This window comes from Melopsittacus undulatus, chromosome Z (assembly GCF_012275295.1).
Source record: "Melopsittacus undulatus isolate bMelUnd1 chromosome Z, bMelUnd1.mat.Z, whole genome shotgun sequence".
In the NCBI taxonomy this organism is placed as follows: Eukaryota; Metazoa; Chordata; class Aves; order Psittaciformes; family Psittaculidae; genus Melopsittacus; species Melopsittacus undulatus.
Window position 1 is genome coordinate 64021041 of NC_047557.1, and position 22297 is coordinate 64043337.

At 39.3% G+C, this 22297-nt stretch overlaps 1 protein-coding gene across 2 annotated transcripts in view; it reads left to right on the plus strand.

Annotated features, from left to right (window-relative positions):
• The window catches only part of SRFBP1 (serum response factor binding protein 1), a 77613-nt gene that overhangs the window by 9648 nt on the left and 45668 nt on the right, over window positions 1-22297 (plus strand). The gene's annotated exons all lie outside the window — the stretch shown is intronic.

Sequence of the window (22297 nt, forward strand, 5' to 3'; positions counted from 1 at the left end):
CTAAATTCAGAGACTTTTTTTATTATCCATTAAAGGATATAAGAGGAAGAGATTTTAAATTCTCATACTGTTTTTACATGAAAAACAAAAATAGCATTACATTATTTCTGTTGCAAAGATGGTTCACAACGATGCATGTTTGTTTGTATGGCATTTAATACCGTACAAAGCTAACTACATAGACTGTAAATCAGTTACAATTTGTTTTTAGAATGTAAATATTCTGTTCTTTTTTATTCTGGTGTATTTTCTGTCATGTGGTCACATGACTGACAACAGAAAAGTGTGACTTCAATGTTTGTGTTGGGTAAACAGGTCAAAATTGGGTCCATCAGAGTATTTGTGTAATGCATCTTAGAGAACTTCCTTTTAAATCACCACTAAGCTTGATATTGAGATCTCCACGACAGCAAAAACAAGCTAGCAGCAGTAATTCACAGGTTTTAAGTTTGGGCGTACTATCTAGAGATATGGTTGGATACATTCAGTTGTGCTGGAAGCTGCTTTATTGTATGTTTGTAGACATGTTTGAATTCTTTTGGTCTGTGGTCAAGCAAACATTGAGTTTGAAGTAGCTCTCAGCAGCTGAACTGGACAACTGTCATTTTAAGATAGTGTTGTGTAGCAGCTTGGTAGAGTGAGAAGTTAGATTGCAACATCTTTAAAATTGGTACAACAAAAAAAGAGTTGAATCTCAAAAATTCTTTTACCTGACTACGAGCAGAAATTAGTAATATTCTGGTAAGAGCAGGAGCTCAGACTGAGGACTAAAATGTGAGGGACTCTTTGTTTCATATTTTTAATGAGATACATAGAATACTGTAATTTGATATATATATATTTTAAAGAATCAAATGTTGGAATTAGGGCTTGCTGTTTTTCCTAAAAAGTACTGTGTGTTAAGGTAATGTGCAAATGTAAGCAGTGAATCTGGAATGGCTTTTTGTTTGGAAGCTATTTTAGAAAAAAGAGTGCCATCTTATGATTTGGATTAGTCAGTGTTCAGATAAACATTTATAATGAGAATAAGCCAGTTTCAAATAAAAAACTCTGAATATGGCTTAATATTACTATCAAATTGTGTACATTCCTTAATTATTTTTCTGGTGCAGTTCAGAAGTTCATTTACCTAGATTCTGACCTCGATAATTTCAATAGAGAATGAAAACTAGCTAACAAAATAAAATACACCAATGGAAAGCAAAACTTACTCGACAGGGTCTAACTCTTAGTACTCTTTAAACTAGAAATATGGAAATAGCATTTATATTGTCTTGAAAAAAAAGTTCACAAGAAAGCCTATGGCACTTAAAGAAAATAAATTATGTAAAGCTAATGGTGTAGCAAGGCAAGCAGAAATGAGATTTTTGAGCAATGCATACAGTATGTCACTGGCTTATAGATACCAGTAATTGCAGAGTATAGGAGTATCTGAGTCTGTAAGTGGTTGGGAGAACATTGTCCTTTGAATTTGTAGCCATTACAGTGTGCCAAGTAGATAGCATCGCAGTTCTTACTATGGTAACAGGCTGCTTTTGTTATTTTCAGAATCATCTATATCCTTGGTTTTTACATAGGAGTCCTGAGGGAGCTGGCAGAAGTGCTTGCAGAGCCAATCATTTATCAGCAGCCCTGGCTAACCAGGGAGGTCCCAGTTGACTAAAAGTTACCAAATGTGACACCCATTTACCAAAACAGCTGGAAGGAGGATCTGGGGAACTACAGGCCTGTCAGTCTGAACTCAGTGCTGGAGAAAGTCATGGTGCAGATCGTCTTGAGTGCCATCACACAACGTGTACACGGCAGCCAGATGATCAAGCCATGTCAACATGGGCTTATGAAAGCAGGTCCTTGCCTGTCTAACCTGGTCTCGTTCTGTGGGCAGATGACCTGCTTATTGGATGAAGGAAATGCTGTAGATGTTGTCTACCTAGACTTTAGTAAAGTCTCTCCCACTATTTCCTACAGCATCCTGGAGAAACTGGCTGTTCATGGCTTGGACAGACATACTCTTTGCTGAGTAAAAACTGTCTGGATGGCCTGGCCCAAAGAGTGGTGGTGAATGGAGTTAAATCCAGTTTGGTGGATGCTCACAAGTGGTGTTCCCCAGGACTCAGTGCAGGGGCCAGTTCTCTTTAATATCTGTATCAGTGGTCTGGAGGAGGGAATGAAGTGCACCCTCAGTAATACTGCACATGACAACATTTAGGCAGGAGTGTTGATCTGCTGAAGGAGACGAAGGCTCTGCAGAGGGATCTGGACAGGCTGGATCAATGAGCTGTGGCCAGTGGTGTGAGGTTCAACAAGGCAAAGTGCTGGGTCCTGCCCTTGGGCCACGACAACTGCATGCAACACAAAGGGCTTGGGAAGAGTGCCTGGAAAGCTGCCCTGGACCCAGGTGTGCTGATTGACAGAGCTGAACATGAGCCAGCTTGTGTCCAGGTAGCCAAGAAGGCCAACAGCATCCTGGCCTGTATCAGCAATAGTGTGGCCAGCAGGTCTAGGGCAGTTATCATCCCCCTGTACTGGGTACTGGTGGGGCAGCATCTCAAATCCTGTGTTCAGTTCTGTGCCTCTCACTACATCAAGAACATTGGTGTTGGTTTCTATTCCCAAGAATCAGGTGATAGGATGAGAGGAAAAGGCCTCAGGTTGGGCCATTAGAAGTTTAGATTGGATATTAGGGAAAAAAAATCTACACTGAAAGGGTTGTCAAGCATTGGAGCAGGCTGCCCAGGGAAGTGGTGGAGTCACCAGTCCTGGAGGTATTTGGAAGATGTGTAGATATGACAGTTGGTTTAGTAGTGGATTTGACAGTTCTAGGGTAATGGTTAGACTCAATGACCTTAAGCACCTTTTTCCAACCTAAATGATTCTATGATTCCTCTTCACTGTTTTATGAAACGACATTACAAAAAGTCTGAGGTTGTGTACAGATATGCTAAATGTAGGAAGGAATGAGTGAATAGAGACTAGTTGCATGAGAAGCTGGTAAGAACTGTTTTAAATGGCAACTGGTTCAAAGAGTGATTTTATTCAAGGCAAAAATCACTGAGGGACTTATGCAAAGGAAATGAGTACTGTAGGAACAGGAGAGCATAAATTAAATTTACTTGCATAATATAATAGGAATTCAGATGATATAAAGCAAAGGAGCAATTAAGGTGATTGTTTGCTGGTGGAGCAGTTCAGAAATTAGCTGATAGTTCTTTTAAATATTGCAGCCATCAGAAATGGTGGGTGGGTAATCATGTGTGTTGGACAAGAGGAAATAGGATGAGGAACGAGAAGGGCTCATAACAAGGAGAAACTTGTGTTTGTATAAAAAAACAGACTTCAGAAGAAGGGAATCCCCCAATAGAACCACCACTTGGTGTAGTGAGAGGTCCTAAGTGGTTGAATAATAAATGTACTAATGCCCAAAATAGATGGGTAATGTGAGAGCACTTGTTCTGTGTGAAAAACTAAAGAATAAGGTATTGTTTATTAAGATATATGTTAGGTATATATATGTTAAACCCAATATAAAGGTTAGACAACAAAAGATATGAAATTGCTTATGCACACAGTTAACGGACACAGTTTATGCAAGATAAGATAACCGCAATCGCTTACACCAATTAAACCACAATCGCTTACACCAATTAAACCAGAAACCGTTTATGCAAACATAAGATGACCACAAGGTGTTACAGAAACTGGCTTGCAAGATGTTCCAGGAACTGGCAGAAATAAGACAAACCACTCCATATAAGGACATAAATGAAGGGTCAACTATGGAACAAAGGAGGAAAACTTCTTACTTCGGCCTCACCGACCACCGGGAGGCAGAGGTCGACCCCCTAGCAACAGCTGAAGCATGCGCAGAGTACCTCAACTACGTCATGAACACGGAAGTAAAAGATGTATAAGGGAGGGCTTTTTGAACTGCTCAGTACGGCAGTAGGCGGAGCGCAGACTCCCCTGCCGTCCAGCGCTGTCTTTGCTCATATTCTACTTGCTATAATTAATAAAAATCTAATTGGATTATGATCCGTTGTGGTCTCAATTTATAACAATTTCTGGTGCCGTGACTCGGATAAGGAACGGTGAGCTTCGGTCCTCCGGGGAGGCGCCCCGCGACATTTCGCGGCCCCGTGACCGACAGCCTACCTCAACCTTACTGACGAACCTAAATTCTAGAATAATGAGCAAAGGAAAAACCGGTAAAAATCCCATAAAAATTCTGTGCACGGGAGTCCGGACGAAGACTCAGGACGCGTAAGTATATTGCGAAATTCGCAGAGCGGAATTGTTCGCGGCAAAATTGTTCGCAGGTTTGCCGTTCGGGCGGGATTGGGTTTCCTGGAATATAACGAATGAGAGGTTCGATATACTGAACCAAGCGAGTGTGGACCCTTAAGTACTGCGTTTTCCATCTCCCGCGAGGGACTGGGCCAGGAACAAGGGGGAGCGAGTGAGTGTATATTTGTGGATATTCCAGAAGATGGGGGGCGAAGGGCAGCAAGCCTTCGACTCACATGAATACCCCTTAGATAATTGGAGAGATTTCCCTGGAACCCTAGGGAAAGATAAGCAAAAAAAAAATGATAGAATATTGTACTAAGATATGGGGAGGGAAGACGGGTCCCAGGCAGAGGTCCCAGTCCCGGGGGCCCAGGCAGAGGTCCCCGGAGTAAGACAATGGGTCAGAGTAAGAGTCGTAATTATAACCCAGAAAAGGATCCAAGGAGAGATCCTAAGAATAAAGCAGGGAGCAGCCCACCGGATGCACCACCGGACGGTCCCCTGGGGTTAATGATAAAGTACTGGGACATTCAGCCGTCCCAGGAAGGAAAAAAGAGTAAGGAAAAAATGGTCCATTACTGTATGAAAGTATGGGCAAAAGAAAAAAAAAAAAAAAAAAATCGACCCGATATTTGGGTCCGCAAGACACAGTGGGTGTCTTGTACAAAAAGGTTTTATGCACAAGAGGCAGCGGGCGTCCTATGGTTTACAATCACAGGAGGCAGTGGGCATCTTGTAGTTAGGATCCTGCAAGACACAGTGGGTGTCTCGTAGAAAAATTTTTGTTTTTTAGGCAGCAGACATCTGATGGTCTGAATCCTGCAAGGTATAGTGGGTGTCTTGCAGAAAAGGTTTTGAGGATTTCAAAGGTATGTGCTGCATGAAAGTAATCTGACCATTCTGAATCAATCCATACTAAGCTGGGAAAACTGCAGGAGAATATGCAAAAGCTTAAAATTGTTGGAAGTGGATTGGATAAGGAGTTACTGGATGGTTCAGAGATATACTTAACCAAGGCCTTCTCCAGGTAACATGGATAGGTCTGTCATAAATAATAGAGTAAAAGAATTTACTCACTTTATAGAAAAAGGGGAAACTGATACACGGGTAACCAATGTACAGGGAGGTAATACAGAGAAATTGTATAAGGGAGTTAAAGGAATTCCTATGCTTAAACAAAAGTATTGTCTGTCCTAAATACCTGCCATTGCCATCTTGCCAAGGCATTGATTACTGCTGGAGGGGAAGAAGCAGATGCTAATTCTATTGACAAAAGCAGATGAAAGGTCCTGCTGATAAGCCGGGAGAGGCAGACTGGGCGATCAAGCCTTAAGACCATGACAAAAACACAGGTGTTTGGTCCTATTAATAAGCGGCAGGAGAAGCAGACTGGGCGCCGACTAACCCTAAGTCCATGTCTGGAGATTAAAAGGTGTAAAGGTTAAAAAGAGGGAGACTCATTTACTTCATCCTGAAACCCCTGCCCATGATCAGAAGGGGCACTGCGCAAGTGCAAAGGACCTTCTGGCTCATTATAATACGAAGCAGGGATAGATAATACATATGTATAGGCGGATCGGGTGAGCCCAGGTTTTCGCTGTATCCCAAGTTTTGGGAGCCAGGACGGACCTGCTAGGGGGGCAGGTGAAGGGTAAGCGAACCCACCAGGTTTCTGTTGTATCTCAGATTCTGAGAACCGTGAGGAGAGTAAGCGGAACCATAGTGTGAGTGAGGGATCCCATGTGTAACTTTGTGTTTCTGTGTGACTGAGACGTAGCATAGCTACAAAGCGAGTGTGGAGTCCCAATCCGCGGTTCCGTGTCTCCGCGAGGAGAGCGGCCGGAGACGGACGAAGCGTCTATATTTTTTTTGGACCTGTGTATCCTGTCTGTGAGCGGGGGCCTGGCTGCCCTCCCGCTGTCCTGTCTGTGTAACCCTGTGTGTGTCCTGTCTGTGAGCAGCTTAGAAAAGGGCAGAGGGGGAGTGTCCGGCTGCCCCTCTCGCTGCTTTTTTTTCTGTCCTGTGCATCTTCTTGTGTGTGTACAGCCATTAAATTATAGATACCCAATCGGTAATTCTCTGAGAACAGAAATAAAATGATTATTTTGTGGAAAAAGCCACAAAAGTTCTGGGAGGTTAAAAAGAAAAATTGGGAAAGGGTTTGTAAAAAAAAAAAAAAAAAAAAAAAGTATCAAAGAAAATTTGAAGAGGCATGATTGTAAAGGAAATTTTGCTGTAACCGAAACTATGATCTAACAACAGGGGAGCCGATCTTCAGAACCCAGAGATATTATTGTACTGACCCCCTTAAAAATATCATACAACTTGTGTGTAGGTGCTCTCATTTTCATAAGTGCATTTGCAGAGTACTGGGAAAGAGAAGCTATAGAGATTTGTAAAAGATTGGCTGAAATGGGAGCCGGTCAAGACAAGGAAATTCTGAAGAAAAGCCCATTGGGTTACATTTTGGCACATTGGAAAGAACTGAGAGGGTTTTCTGGGGCCTCTGTAAACAAGAAAACGTTGGTAAAATATTATAACCAATGCTGACATTCATACACTTTAGAAGATCAGGAAAAATTACCTAAAATGGAACTTTGAATTATTATACATTGTTATAATTAATGTTGTTTTTGAGGTGATAAGGAAAATGGAATGAAGTAATGTATGCAGATATGACAGAGTGGAAAATTAATATACCTCTTCCTGATCCCTTAATTTTGGATTTGGAAAAGGACAGGAAAAACTAAAAGCTAAAGAGATGTTGTTCAGATTGTGATACTGGGGAAAGATGTTAAGAAGTTAAGAAGTTAAAAGGAGGAAGCTCGAGCAGCTCCTGTGTTTGAGCATGGGATGGGTGCCGGGATAGGCAAACAAATGGAAACAGACATGTTGATAGATGGGACTGAAGGGTTGTTGGATAAATGTGGACTGGGAGTAAAGGAGGAAACATGGAAAGTGAATAAAAAGAAAGCGGTTGCTTTAAAACTGGTGGAGAAGGAATGTTGAACAGAGGTGGGGGAGTAGGCTCTTCTGTGGAACCGGATCTGTGTGTGTGCTATGGGGAATCTGGACCCTGGAAGTGAGACTGCCCTGGAGGGGAGTGCCATGGGGCTGCTGCAGTGAATGAATTAGAACTAGAATTACATAAAAGCTGAAAAGAAGAGAGTTTATCCCCTCGTTGGGAGGGACCATTTCTTGTTCTTTTAACTACAGAAACGGCGATAAGAGCTGCTGAAAAAAGGTGGACACATGCGTCTCGAGTAAAAGGACCCATAAAGGAATGGAAAGTTGTGACTGAACCCAGAGACGCCAAGCTGACCCTCTAGAGGACTTGGATAAGTAACTGAGAGAATTCATATTGACTCCTGTAAATCTGATATGGGAAATGAAGATATAGTTGAAATTATTTTAAGAAACCATAGGATAAGGGCCAGTATTAGTCCATGTCCTCCTATACGCAAACACTGCAATTTGTATATTAGAGCCAAGTGTCCCAATTGTTTGAAGCATATTATTACTCATAGGAGAGACCATGAACAATTTTTGAGAAATCAATTACAGTTCTTTTTGCATTCAGTGTGAAATTACCACCTCGTTGGAACAGTTGTTGTGGGTCAAATACTACTGTCATAGTAGCCGACGGGGAATATACTTTTAACCTACCAGAGAGGGCAAGACCGGAGGGAATCGGTGCTGCAGCTGAAAAGGTCTCCCGAGGGCTGCAACCCCTGGGGCTGTGACCGCTGAGCACTATGATCCTGACCGGACCTCTTTTGGTGTCGGTTCTGATAGGAACCATATGGGAAAATGCCGTGGCTTCTAAAATCATTCACAACAACTGTAGTGAATGCATTACCACAACTAGACAAGGGAGAGTAACCACTCAAATGCTGGTCTACCACACCTTTTATGAATGCAAAGGAACAAAGACAGGCAGTTGCATATACAATCAAACTCAGTGAGAACAAATTCAGAAGGAAGATTAATTGGAATAAGTTATAATGAAGTTATAACCAATTTGAGTACCTCACTGTCAATAATTTTTGATGCATGTGATATTATAGATGATGATTTAGATACTCATAGTGGAAGTTCAGAGTGGAGGCAGTACTACAGTAGCCAACCAAAATATATTTGCCCAGGTGGATACCAATGTCATATAAATCCTGATTATGTACCTAATCAAACAGCTAGGTATCAGTCATCACACCTCTGTGGAAGAAAAGGATGGTCTTGTGTATGCTGGGATACTGCAGGCTAGGGATGTGATTATCAATGTAAGACTTTACAAGCTTCAATAGCAAGAATGCAAACAAACAATAACTGTACAACCCGTGCCTGCAATCCAATAAATTTAACTCTCATAGATTTGAAAAAAATTGGAAACAGAAGCAAGTAACTAAAATTGGACTTGAAATATATGGAACTGGGGAAGACCCAGCTGTGATTATTAGTATTAAGATCAAAAAAAAAAAAAAAAACTGGAGTCCAATATGAAATTCTCACAGTTGCTAAAAATCTCCTTGTAAATCTTGCTGAAAATATATCTAAAGCATTGAATGTAACTAACTGCTATGTTTGTAGGGGAACTAACCAGGGAAAGAGATGGGCCTGGGAGGCAATGGAGAGTAATATAAGCGACCCTACAATCTGGAAAAATCGAAAAGGAAACAAAAGGAGACAACAATGGATCTTGCAAATGGGTATAATCGGAAAAAGTTGTTGGCAAAATTTAGAAAATGGTGTAAAACCAATAAGAAATTTACTTTGTGAAGGGGGTTATATGTGGAAGAGAGCAAAGAAAGACTGGGGAAGATGGGGAAATCCCATAGAAATAAATCACCAATTCAGTAACTGGACTAATGGAACTAACATACCAAACAGTTGGCCTACTCCAAATGGATATTATTGAATCTGTGGTAAAATAACTTTTGCATTTTTACCCCAAAATTGGACAGGTTCATGTATATTAGGAATGATCAGACCTAATTTCTTCTTATTAAGGAGAAAACAATATAAAAGAGAGTTACAAAATGGAAAGACAATGAGTGGCCACCTGAATGAATAATCTATTATGATTTGGCAACTTGGGCCGAAGATGCATCCTGGGGATACAGAACTCCTATATGGATGTTGAGTAGAATTATAAGGTCACAAGCTGTGGTAGAAATAGTAGTAAATAAAACAGAAAATGCATTAGGATTAATTACAAAGCAAAATACTAAAATGAAAACTGCAATATATCAGAATCGTGTGGTTTTAGATGACCTGTTGGCTCAAGAAGGAGTGGTCTGTGGGAAATTTAATCTTAGTGATTGCTGTTTAGGATTAGATCTATTGTTCTTAAAAGAAGGAGGGTTATGTGTAGCTCTCAATGAAGAATGTTGTTCTTTGGCTGACCATACTAGAGTAGTCCAGGACACCATGTCTGAACTCCGGAAAAGGTTAGATCAACGTAAAAAAGATCGTGAAGTGGGCAGGTCATGGTATGAAAACTGGTTTAATGTTTCACCTTGACTAACCACTTTGTTGTCCACTTTAGCAGGACCGCTTATCATGTTGATTTTGGGACTTATATTTGGGCCTTGTATATTATGCTATATTTTACACTTTATTAGGGAATGATTTGACATAGCTAAACTGCTTATTTTAACTACGAGGTCTGGGGCAAATTATAAAAGTGTATCTATTGATGAGGATGAAGATTGTTGTGAATATATTATGCCACGTAGGGGCTACACTGATTGTAATTGTGAGGTATTACCCTGTGAGTGTTGTGATAAATGTTGGGATTGTGGAAAAAGGTTTATTTGCAGTGCTGAGAATGAAAGCAGCATCTAATAAACAATAATAGGATAAAAAGAAAAAGGGGGGATTGTGAAAAACTAAAGAATAAGGTATTGTTTATTAAGATATATGTTAGGTATATATATGTTAAACCCAATATAAAGGTTAGACAACAAAAGATATGAAATTGCTTATGCACACAGTTAACGGACACAGTTTATGCAAGATAAGATAACCGCAATCGCTTACACCAATTAAACCACAATCGCTTACACCAATTAAACCAGAAACCGTTTATGCAAACATAAGATGACCACAAGGTGTTACAGAAACTGGCTTGCAAGATGTTCCAGGAACTGGCAGAAATAAGACAAACCACTCCATATAAGGACATAAATGAAGGGTCAACTATGGAACAAAGGAGGAAAACTTCTTACTTCGGCCTCACCGACCACCGGGAGGCAGAGGTCGACCCCCTAGCAACAGCTGAAGCATGCGCAGAGTACCTCAACTACGTCATGAACACGGAAGTAAAAGATGTATAAGGGAGGGCTTTTTGAACTGCTCAGTACGGCAGTAGGCGGAGCGCAGACTCCCCTGCCGTCCAGCGCTGTCTTTGCTCATATTCTACTTGCTATAATTAATAAAAATCTAATTGGATTATGATCCGTTGTGGTCTCAATTTATAACATTCTGTTACAACAAAGATTTTGTAGGAACCTTTGAGCACTGCTTTAAGTTGTTAATAACTAATACTGGGATAGGTTATACAACCCTTTGTAGATCTGGTGTCTTGGTAACTGCCTTGTGGAGAGCTAATTGCATGAAAGTACAGTTTTTTAAATGAAAGACTAACAAACAGCAGCATCTGTCAGACATCTGAGAGGGATATTTAAGCTCCTTACTCCTATTTTACATCCTTGTTCTTTTCTCTAGTTGCTCTTTTATGTCATGAAGAAACTTCCAGGAGGAATGCAGATTATTAGATAATTTCTCTCTATATTTCTCTCTCTTTTTTTTCCCCAAGCATTTTGCTTGTGCTTGTGAAAAATTCTCATAATGAAATTGATCTTCCTTTTTCAACTGTTCTTAGGGAATAAAGAACACTAACTGGTGTAACAAGGTAATTCTCTCTCCCTCTAGAAAGAATTCTGTCCATCCAGAAAGACTGAAAAGTGTATGATTGTGCTGTTAACTCACTTTTAAAGTTCTTTTTAGGGATTTTTGTGTGAGAGAAAGTTCTCACAAGAAAAGACAAGTTGTGGAGACGTGGTAGCAGATATCACCTTAATGGAAATTGTTTCAGCTTGTGAAGTAGTATAGGGAGAGTTGTTTGTTCCTTCAAAATGCATCAGTACTGGTGATACATAATCCTATGATGAAAATTAGCTTAAACTGTTGCAAGATTTAATTTGACTTGTGGTTTACTTCTGTCCAAATGTTAATACTGAGTTTCACTTCAGCAGTGGGAGTTTATAGTTGAGATCTTTCCTTTTTTTGATAAGAGTTTTCAAATACCTAAAGAACCTTTCTGCATTTTGGTTTCCTAGCACTTACTATTCCTCTTACATGTATGGGCAGGGATGAATTTTACTGAGGAGGAGTTTGAAGGAAAGTAGGATAGTCTTTAAAACAAAAACTTTTATTTTTCATATCATAGTAAAATCAAATACTTTCGTTTTTCAGTTTTCACAGAAAACAAGCTATACATATATTTAATAGGCAATGTGAGAATTGTGGTATTTAGTTCATTTTTTTTATCTTTCAGATTCACAAGTGGATAAATGATTTAATAGTTATTTCTCCAACTTGATCACTTCTCAGATGATGCTGAATTACATGCTAACAATCTTGAAACCATTTTTTCTTTATGATTCCTTTATGCCTACATAATAACAAATGCATAGTGACATTGCAATATATTCTAGAAGTGGATGAGTCCTAGTACAAAATGATTGTGTTGAATAACAGATTCACAAAAATCTGTTAATACTAAGATATGAAGGGGAGTTGGAACTAGGTGATCTCAAGGTCCTTTCCAACCCTAACTATTCTATGAGTCTATGATTCTGTCTTCCATATGAGTACCCTTAGCACAGCAGGCTGATCTTCTTAAAGCTGGATATGAGCATCTTTGTTGTCATTTGAAAATTAATCTTGATGTTTTAGTATATGCCAAAGCACGCTTGTATGCTGATCTGAGACAGTATGGGAGTTGACATGCTGTCTGGCCATATGATATTGCAGGCATGTTGGGGAGGGATGAATCATCCATGAATGTCAAAGTCATGTAGTTCCTTTAAAGTGAACTGTAGCATGCAAAGGACCAGTGATTGGCCTGAAGAATGGCACATAGATCCTTGAAATGCACATTTGATCAAGTGCAATTTATTAGCTTCTTATTTTGAACCTCATGAGGCTCAGCAAGGCCAAGTGCAGAGTCCTGCACCTTGGTCAGGGGAAGCCCCAGGCTGAGAGATGAAGGGATTGAGAGTACCCCTGAGGAAAAGGCTTTGGGGGCAGTGGTGACTGTAAAACTGAACATGAGCTGGCAATGTGCCCTTGCAGCCCAGAAAGCCAGCTGTAACCTGGGTTGTATCAAAAGTAGAGTGACCAGCAGGCTGAGGGAGATGATTCTGCCTCTCTGCTGTGGTGAGATCCCACATGGAGTACAGCATCCCAGCTGTGGTGTACTTGGCTCCTGAAAGACATGGACCTGTTATGGAGGGTGCAGAGGAGTACCACAGAAATGACCAGAGTACTGGAGCACTTCTGCTATAAAGAAGGGCTGAGAGAGTTGGGGTTGTTCAACCTGGAGGAGGCTCCAGGGAGACCTTATTGCAGCCTTGAAGTATGTAAGTGGGGCTTATGAGAAAGCTAGTGACAGACTTTTTAGTAGGGCCTGTAGTGATAGGGAAAGGGGTAATGGTTTTAAACTGAACTGAAAGAGGATAGATTTAAATTAGACATAAGGAAGACTTTTTTACAATGAGATTGCTGAAGCACTGGAACAGGTTGCTCAGAGAGGTGTTGGACTCATCCCTGGAAATACTCTGCATCTGATTGGATGGGGCTCTTAAGCAGCCTGACCTAGTTGAAGGTGTGCTGGCTTACTGAGGGAGCGTGGGCTACATGACCTCTAAAGGCCTTTTCCAACCCAAACTGTTCTATGATTCTGTGAATGTTAAACTGTCAAGTGCTATATAGAAGTGAATGTAAATAAGGTAAGATAGAGAAGAATATAAAGAAAACAGCATGTATTTACAGTTTGCTAATGTTTATTCATTCTTAACCATTCCCCTCTTGTAAATATTTCTACTTGACACTTTTTCAAGTGTCTGATACCCTATGATAGAGACAATAAGACTGAGGTAGAATAAGGGAAAGTGATGTGGTGCACTAGTTTGTCCTTGCAGCTGAGCTTTAGCTGATTGTTCTTTAGTTACGTCGAATAAAACCATCCCTCGATGGGGGTTTTGGGGTTAGGCAGACAGACTGAATTTAAAGGGCTTGCTGATATGGTAACAAGCAGTCAGAAGAGAGTTATAGTGCCTTGCTGGTCTTTAGGCTAATGTTGTTTGTGAGTTGTGGTAAGTAAAGGGTTGGTTAGTGCTCAACAGCATTACTCAGTCTCATTTTTAGGTAAAAAGAGGTAAGTTTTTAAAAAGTATATGTGAACCAGTCATGTTTTTTAAAATATGCTTGCAACAGTGGTGTAAGTAAATCTCTTTTGACTGTTACTTTTTTTAACAACTCTGTAGTTCCTACAGAAAGGTGCCTGTCTTACTTGAGAAAGAGGAAGCAGCAATCTGACAGTGCATCTTTAAGGGAGGAAAAAAAATAGTAACAATCTCAATCGAAAGCAATCACATGACTCTTCCTCCCCCCCAAAATTAATACTGAAAACACTGTTGTTTCATGTCTGGTTTTATGTGAAAGGTGTCATATGCAGTTTTGCCAACATTTCTTTTCATGATAGCAATTCAACTCTACTGGTTTGGATAATGTTTGTGATTTGAATAATTAATACAGACAATACCACTCGTGTTATTTATTCATGTGTGTTAATCCTGATAATTCTTACGTCACTAGTGTAGCTTCTGCTATTACTGTCTTCCTGTGAAATCAAAGCATAAGGGGACATGAAACTCACATGTGGTTTGTAAAAGCTAGAGCTCTAGTCTAATTAAGAAATCCTAAACATAGAAATCCATTGATGTGAGCTTGACTCTGTTAACTGCCTTTATTTCCACTGTCCCCTGCAACATTCCAAGGAAATATTTTTAGCAAAGTGCTAGCTGGGGGTTTCCAAACTCATGTCCATCTGAACAGTGTTAGGAATCACCTTTAGGTTGTCCTCTATTTTGGAAGAATTGTGTAATTTTTATTTCCATGTAATGCCCTATGTGCCAGTTTGTGTAATACAGCATCTTTGGGCTAGTTTATTAGAGTTATTCCTCATCTGGATGTTTACAACTACTGCTGTTTATTAGAGTTTAAAAATGTGTCTAACTAGCTCATGATCCTGGTTTGGAATTGAAAGCTCAAATGCTTTCTGCAATATTACATACAGCCTGACTCCATACAGTGAGACACTGACTGTGAAGCAGTAAATCCTTTAAATTTTGGTCTTTGGCAACAAGCAAGTAATTCTAGACTAGTCTTTCTCCATCCCAGCTACCTGAGATATTTGAAATTGCTTTTCAAAACCTTTAGATGAAAATATCTTTGCTAAATGTCTGAGTATTCACTGTGGTTTTCACTGGAGAAGTTATGCCAGAAATGACAACTGTTCTCTATGCAGGAGGAAATACAGTGCTATATTCACAAAAGAAACTTGTATTGCAGTGCTTCAGTTGAGAAAGTACAAAGAAAGCAGGAAAGGTTTGACAGTAACTCACAAGTTAATTTTCCTCATGAGAAACATGGAAGTGTGCCCATGTGGGCAGTGTGCTTTTCCCCATTCATCTTTAGTAACCCTCCTAAGGTGCGTGACAGTGTAAGTGCCCGGAGGATTGAGAGAATGCAGGCGTTTTGCTTTGTGATGGTGCTTCAGCCTGCTTTGGGCTGCATAGTGCTACATTTTAATCCAGAAGTTGCCTCATGTTCCATAAACTTGGCTACATCATTTGTTAGATGTATTGTGATATAATTCAGTGCACTTAGTTCAAACCTGTTTGTATGTAGCTTAAGATGGCAAAGGTAAGACCAGTGCTACATTGGTATAGCACAGACTAGCTGAAGACACTGTGCTCCTTAGCACTTCCTGTGCTGGGATTTGATCTTTATAGTAAATACAGGGATAGCTCATTTGCTGTATTCTGGTTTGTTGTAGCCCATCTCTCTGTCTTGTGTACTTCTCACTTTTACTCTTTTGCCTTGCAACTAGGTAGCATTCACTTCACTTAAGGGGAAACAGCTCAGGAAGCTGATCGGGCTGAAAACTCATGTTGTTTTTATAAGTGTAGGGTGTGGGGGTTTTCCTATTCTGTAGTTACATATTTGTGTAAAGCAGCCCTGGAACAGAACAACTAAACTGTGATACTCCACATAGGTGAATATTTGTTCTTCTTGCCTTTACCTCCATATTTATATATATTTTTAATAATCCAAATATATGAAGCTGTAATAAGTCTGACTTGATATTTCCAGATATCTTGACATGTATAAAATACATACTGTAATATAGTGATTCTTTTCTAAAAAAAGAAAAAGAAACAAAAAACCTTGGCAACTCCTAGCTTTTCCGAAGAATCTAAAAATTGTTAGATCTTTCAAACTGACATTCCAGATAATAACGAGAAATATTTGTAATGAAGTTCCAGAAACAGTTTTTTCACTTAGGTTATTCACTCAAAAGATTATGTATTATTGTTAGTTCTGGCTAATATGAGATCCAGCTGCAGGTGTTCTGAATTTTTAAATTCTCTGTTGCCAAATAGCACCAAAAATTAACATTTAGAATACTCTGTCGCCATGGTAATTTCTTGGTTAGAAGATTGCCAAGGACTATAAAATGAAACCAGTGTATTTGATGTACCCTAAAATGAGGAAAGGAGAAAAGAAAGGGAAAAAGAAATGAAAAAGAAAAGGAGAAAAGAAAGGGAAAAAGAAATGAAAAAGAAAAAGGGAAAATCCATTGAGAACTGAAACATTACTTAGTACCGTGTTTTTCTTACAGGTATTGGAAAGGCCTTGAATACTCAAATATATTTAACTATTTTTAACTGCCTTTCTTGCTTTAACATTTGTTGATGTGTAATTGAAGCAACATGCGCAAATGGTTTTGGTGTGCTTTCAGCAACTTTTTCCCTGTCTTTTTTAGCTGTGGTGCTTAAACTTGGGGGTGTTCATAAGCAAGTTTCTTAATGTGAAAAACTCAGTTTTATATCTTCAGACACATATAAGTATTCTTTTCCTTTTGCTTTCAGCTGTTTTGATCTTAAGGGATCAGACACTCAACCTGATAGTGTTTACGAGCCGTGACAGGGCTCCACGAGGAGAGACATCACCATATTGGGGAAAAGGAGGGAGGTCTGATTTTAGTGGGTGTGTGTTTCATTGAATCATATAATAGTTAGGGTTGGAAAGGACCTTAAGATCATCTAGTTCCAACCCCGGGCAGGGACACCTCACACTAAACCATATCACCCAAGGCTATTCGTCCAGCCTGGCCCTGAACACTGCCAGGGTGGAGCATTCACCACCTCCCTGGGCAACCCACTCCAGTGCCTCACCACCCTAACAGTAAAGAATTTCTTCCCTATATCCAATCTAAACCTCCCCTGTTTAAGTTATAACCTATTACCCCTTATCCTATTATTACAGTCCCTAATGAATAGTCCCTCTCCAGCATCCCTGTAGGCCCCCTTCAGATACTGGAAGGCTGCTAGGAGGTCTCCACGCAGCCTTCTCTTCTGGGCTGAACAGCCCCAACTTTCTCAGCCTGTCTTCATACAGGAGGTGCTCCAGTCCCTGATCATCCTCATGACCTTCCCCTGGACTTGTTCCAACAGTTCCATGTCCTTTTTATGTTGAGAGCACCAGAACTGCACACAATACTCCAAGTGAGGTCTCACAAGAGCAGAGTAGAGGGGCAGGATCACCTCCTTCAACCTGCTGGTCACGCTCCTTTTGATGTAGCCCAGGATACAGTTGGCTTTCTGGGTTGTGAGCGCACACTGCCGGCTCTTGTTCATTCATGTTTGAATAACTTATGGATATTTCACAATGCTATGAACTCTTACAGTGAGTTTTTTTCACTGGATAAGGTTAGGTGCAGTGTTATTCCTTGAGGAGAACGGAATGGTTTGTCTTTTCTGGTTACTTGTACAAGAACTAGGACTAGACTGTGTGCTGGCATAAAGCAAAAGTGGATGAAGAAACTCTGGTCTGTCTAGTGTTGGTTGCTTAAAGATGTAATAATTTGTTTCAGTGCATTACTGGATCAGGACCAAAATGTTCAGCACCTCGTGGGCTGAAGCCCAGGGAGAAAAGTTTTATGTGCTTCATGCTGCTCAGAGGAAAAAGACATGACCATCAATTTATTGCTTTTCCTGCATTTTGGATAGCTGGGGCCACCTGCATAAGTAACTTTTATTAACTTTGAGTTAAGAAGAATTTAAGACATTCAGTGTCTTTCAGGTATTTTCATGTACAGTACTAGTTTTTGTACATAGCAGCATGAAAAAAAGCACTTTTCATATTGTAAATGCATACAGTTTAGTATTTTAGGGGTCTTGCATAGAATATATAAAACAGGTCATGAGCAGAAACATGTTACTGATTATTTTTTTCTGTTAATCTGTTAGATTAATATTTTTTGAAGAATGGTGTGGTGTTTGTTTTCGGTTACCATTTTTTTGGTTAAATATAGTTGCTACTATAGTTCAGGCACGTACCTTTCCTGTTACATCTACAAATCTTTAGTCACACTTTTTTTTTTTAATTGGCTGAACACTAGCTTGGTTTGGAGGCATGTTGCTTGTACAGACCTCAAAACAAGTTTCAGAAGTGGCCAAGTATAACATTTTATTCTAATGTAGTGTTCCTTTGAGAACTTTGCTGCTGTTGTGTTAAAAATGTGAACTAGTCATATGGATTCTAATGTAATATTGTGCCTATATTGTTAGGTCCGCATTGCTTTGTGTGTTTTTTGTTGTCATCACCAATATGTGGATTGTTTATAGCAATTTTAGGGTTTTGGAACCTAAACCAATTTATTTATTTATTTATTTATTTTAATCTAAAAATACCTTAGGTTTCTCTTCAAGAAACTTGAAAATATTCACAAAAGGTTTTTTTGCAACAGCTTAATTGTGTGGGAACTCTTAAAATGACTGTTTTATTACACATGCGTTCGTCTTGAATCATACACAGTTACAATGTCGTACTAATTTAAAAGGGGTAATGTTAGTAATCAGAAACCCTTTCCAGTAAGTCCAGTGCTGAGTTAGGCCTGAGTCAGCCACTCCAGAGATTTTTGTAAGTTGAAATTAAGTATTCTGTATCTATGATTGAAATACCAGCATTCAAACTTGTTGTAGGATGTTTCTTTATTTTTTTTTTTTTTTATTTTTTTTACGGGGAGGGAAGAGGGTGGAGAGAGGTGTGAACATAGAGATCAAAGATATGATCAAACAATCCTGTGTCAGTTTCTCTCCCTTTATTCCACCTGCTTGGGCATGCAAAAGCTTGAACATGATGAGGGCTGGGGAGGGCTTAACTGGACTGTCACACAAAGGGAAAAATCTCTGGAAAAGGTTATTCGCCCTTCAGGACCCAGAGCAACCTGGAGTAGGAAGGCAAAGTGACTGAAGTTTTTTGTTTCTCCTTTCCTAAGCTGCAAATTCTGGGTTAAATACAGTTCTTGTGATGCCTTCAAACACACGCTTGTTAGGTACATTGTTTTCTGGAAATCACCTTGGTTTGACAGCAGTGAGTACTAAGAGGTGTGAGCAAGTATCACTTCAGTGTAGGTAGCAGCATTTCCTGTTATAATCCCCCTGAGTAATGTACACTGCTTGGGCAAAGGCAAATTGCAGGAGGTAGTTTCTGGGCCTTGTCTGGCTCATAATCTGCTGTCCCATGCTGTTCTCTGTGTTTTGCCTTTCTCTCTTGAAGCAGCAGCAGCTACTCTCTCTGTATGGCTTGAAATTGCCGGTTCATGCCATGTTTTGTGGCAATACTTACTGTAGGTTGTAAGCTGTTGAGGTGATGGAAGCCTCTATTTGTGTATACCTGCAGCTATGGAACTTCTTTTGCATTTCATCTTTGTTTATGATCTATATAAATAATTCTAGTATACTGTGAAATGCACAATGCAGAATGGAAGTGATTTTTATTCCTAACCATAGCTTCTGAAACATGCATATGGTTGGTATGTGTTACTACCTTGTTTTCTAAAAGTGAGTTAATTTCCTCTATGATTTCTTTCAGATGTAGTAATTTATGCATTTTGTATTATTTTATATTATCGTTACTATTTAAGAATTTTAGTTAAAGGTGTATTAATCGTCTATAGACACAGATATTTGTTTGCACTAATAAACAGTAGTGGCTTGATTAGCTTCGAGATAGTGTTTTCCTACAAAATGAAGAAGTGTCTTCAACAAAGGAAAACATCTCTTGTTGCAAGGAGTCCTTGAAGCAGTTATTTCCATTTAAAATTGCAGGCTTCTTGAATTTCCAGGAATCCAACAGTGCATTCCTATTGATAGAAGAGGTTGCTTACTTTGAGGTTTGCCTGTGTTTGTAATTATTCTTTTGTATTTACTGCAACCTCTTAAGGTGATTAAAAATCCTTATTGGCTAGACTGAAAGCATTGGTCTTATCTTGACTTACACTGCAGCTCTTCTAAGTTTCAGTGCAAAGACTTCTCCTTTTGTTACTATGTTTTCTTAACCTGTTTATAAAAAATACCTTGTTATGAGTAAATATTTATTATTATTTTTCAAAATCTACCAGTGGTTTTGGTGGGTTGGGGTTTTTTTGTTACTGGGTTTCTTTTTGGTTTGGTTTGGTTTGTTTTTTTTTTCCCAACTCAAGAGGAAGTTGCCTGTCTGACTTTATAATACTAGAGGTGGATAGTTCAGTGAGTCCTAGGAGCCACCCTCATGGTTTAAGCCTCATTGTTTCAGGCACACTGTAAATCTAAAGCAGAACTTTTTTGATTTCTGTCCCAAAGAGCTGACTGCTTTCTTGAGAACTTTGAGTACTTCCAAGAACACAGCTGATGCATACTGTCCCGTGTGAAAGAAGTGACTGCAGATTACATAAACTGATATTCCCAGTCTGCCAAAGAACGAATACCATCCCTCATTCCTGCTGTCATATGTCTATATGGCCTTCGTTGGCTGGCAGCAGGCGTGGCTGGGGTTTGGCTCCTCTAGGCCCCAGAAACACGCTGTGTCTGTGTTAAAATATTTCTATTAAAAAATGACAGTATTTTTTGAAAGTTAAATATACTTCGTATTTGGATATGCAGTAACTAATATATAAAAAATGAGTTATTTAAATTCAAATATGTTTGTAGCTTGTGGATTTTTTTAATGGTTATTAAAAAAAAGCATGGACCAAAACAAACACTCCCATCCTCCCAGACTTTCTAAGAAGACATACCCAGTTTGCATCTGAACTGCCAAAGTCTTTGAACATGCATAATATTTGAGAGGTATTTGACCAGAAGATGCTTTATTCTGTTTCTTCCATTTGGAATAATGCTAAATACAGAGAGCTGTGAAAATTCTGTTTAGTATCTTATAAAAAGAAATGTTTATATGCTCAGGTGGCAGGTGGTGATGTCAGTATTTTTTTCTTTAGTGTACGGAGGCTTGAGGAGTGCTGCTGTCTAGCAGAGAATTGGCACAGATGCTTTTGTGTGGCTTCTGCTGTTAATTGCAGTAGAAATGCTTGTAGATAGGCCTGTATGCACAGTCATTTTCACTAGGGTAACCATTGCTGTACCAATTTTAGAACAGGAGACTAATTTTAACTCAGTCACTCTTCTCCCCAGAACTCTTTATGCCTTTTCCTTTCTCTGTGGGCAAGCACCAGTAATGCTGCCCCAGTACAATTCCCTTTCGTGTTTTTCAGGGGAGCAGTGCTCAACAAGTTCCTTCTCTTTACTGGCAGAGGGGAGGGTGGCAATTGGTGTGTGCCCCTCTGTAGAAATTGTTTGACAGATTCAGCCTTCAGTAGAGCCTGCTGAGTATAGTTCAGAGTACACAAGGTACATTGCTTGTGTAGATAACCTAGCTACAGGCATAATCAGGTATGCAAAATGTGGTGTTTTGTTTGGTTTTTTTTTTGTTTTGTTTTGTTGTTTGGTTGGTTTTAATTAAATAATACACTCTCGCCTTTATGGTCTCTGCACAGTCATACATACTGGGCAAGCTTCCCATTGTAGGTTTGTAATACTCCACTGTGAGATCTGAAGATTCATTTTTTCTCTATTTTGGTCAAGCTTGATGCAGATTTATAATACTAGTATTTCTGGTAGACCTAACTTGATGGTTGAGTCACCAGCAAGCAATTATGTTGATGTTATCTCTGAGAAATTAGGAGATGAAATAGAAATCTGAAGTAAAGAAGAATTTCCTTGAGAAGTGCCAACTTATTTTGAAACTTAACCCACTGAATAAACTTAAGCGAAATTTGGCCTTTTGTTAGGAAGACTGAGTCTTTGTTTCCTTTAATATTTCATGTTTTCTGTTTAACTGTTGAATGCAAAATCCTTATAGTTTGAAACAGCTGAATAAATAAGAGGGGGTAAGTCACTTTTGATTCCCTCTATCTTCAAAATGTGGTCGTTGACAAGAAAATGCCTAGGCCTGAGGTTTTCCATGACAGAATGTAACAGCAAAAGATTTCAAAGATTTGTTTGTGTGTACCATCTTTCTAATAATAATTAGTTTTATTTTGAGGTGAGAAATAAGACCAAAACATCACTGTCAAGTTTTACTTAGTACTGTCTACTTTGAAATAAGTTTTGGGAACAGACTAATGGGATAGGAAGTTGAAAGTCTGCAGTGAGTTGTAAATCACTTTGATTTTGTATTCAACAAAAATCAACTCAAATATATAAAAAGATTTTCATATCTTAAACTCTACCCTATAACAAATGATATGTTTAGTTTGGGATTCTTTCCTTAATCTTTAAAGTGTTTCATAATGAAAATGCTTTTATGTATTATATCCTAATGGAAAAGTACTGGTGCT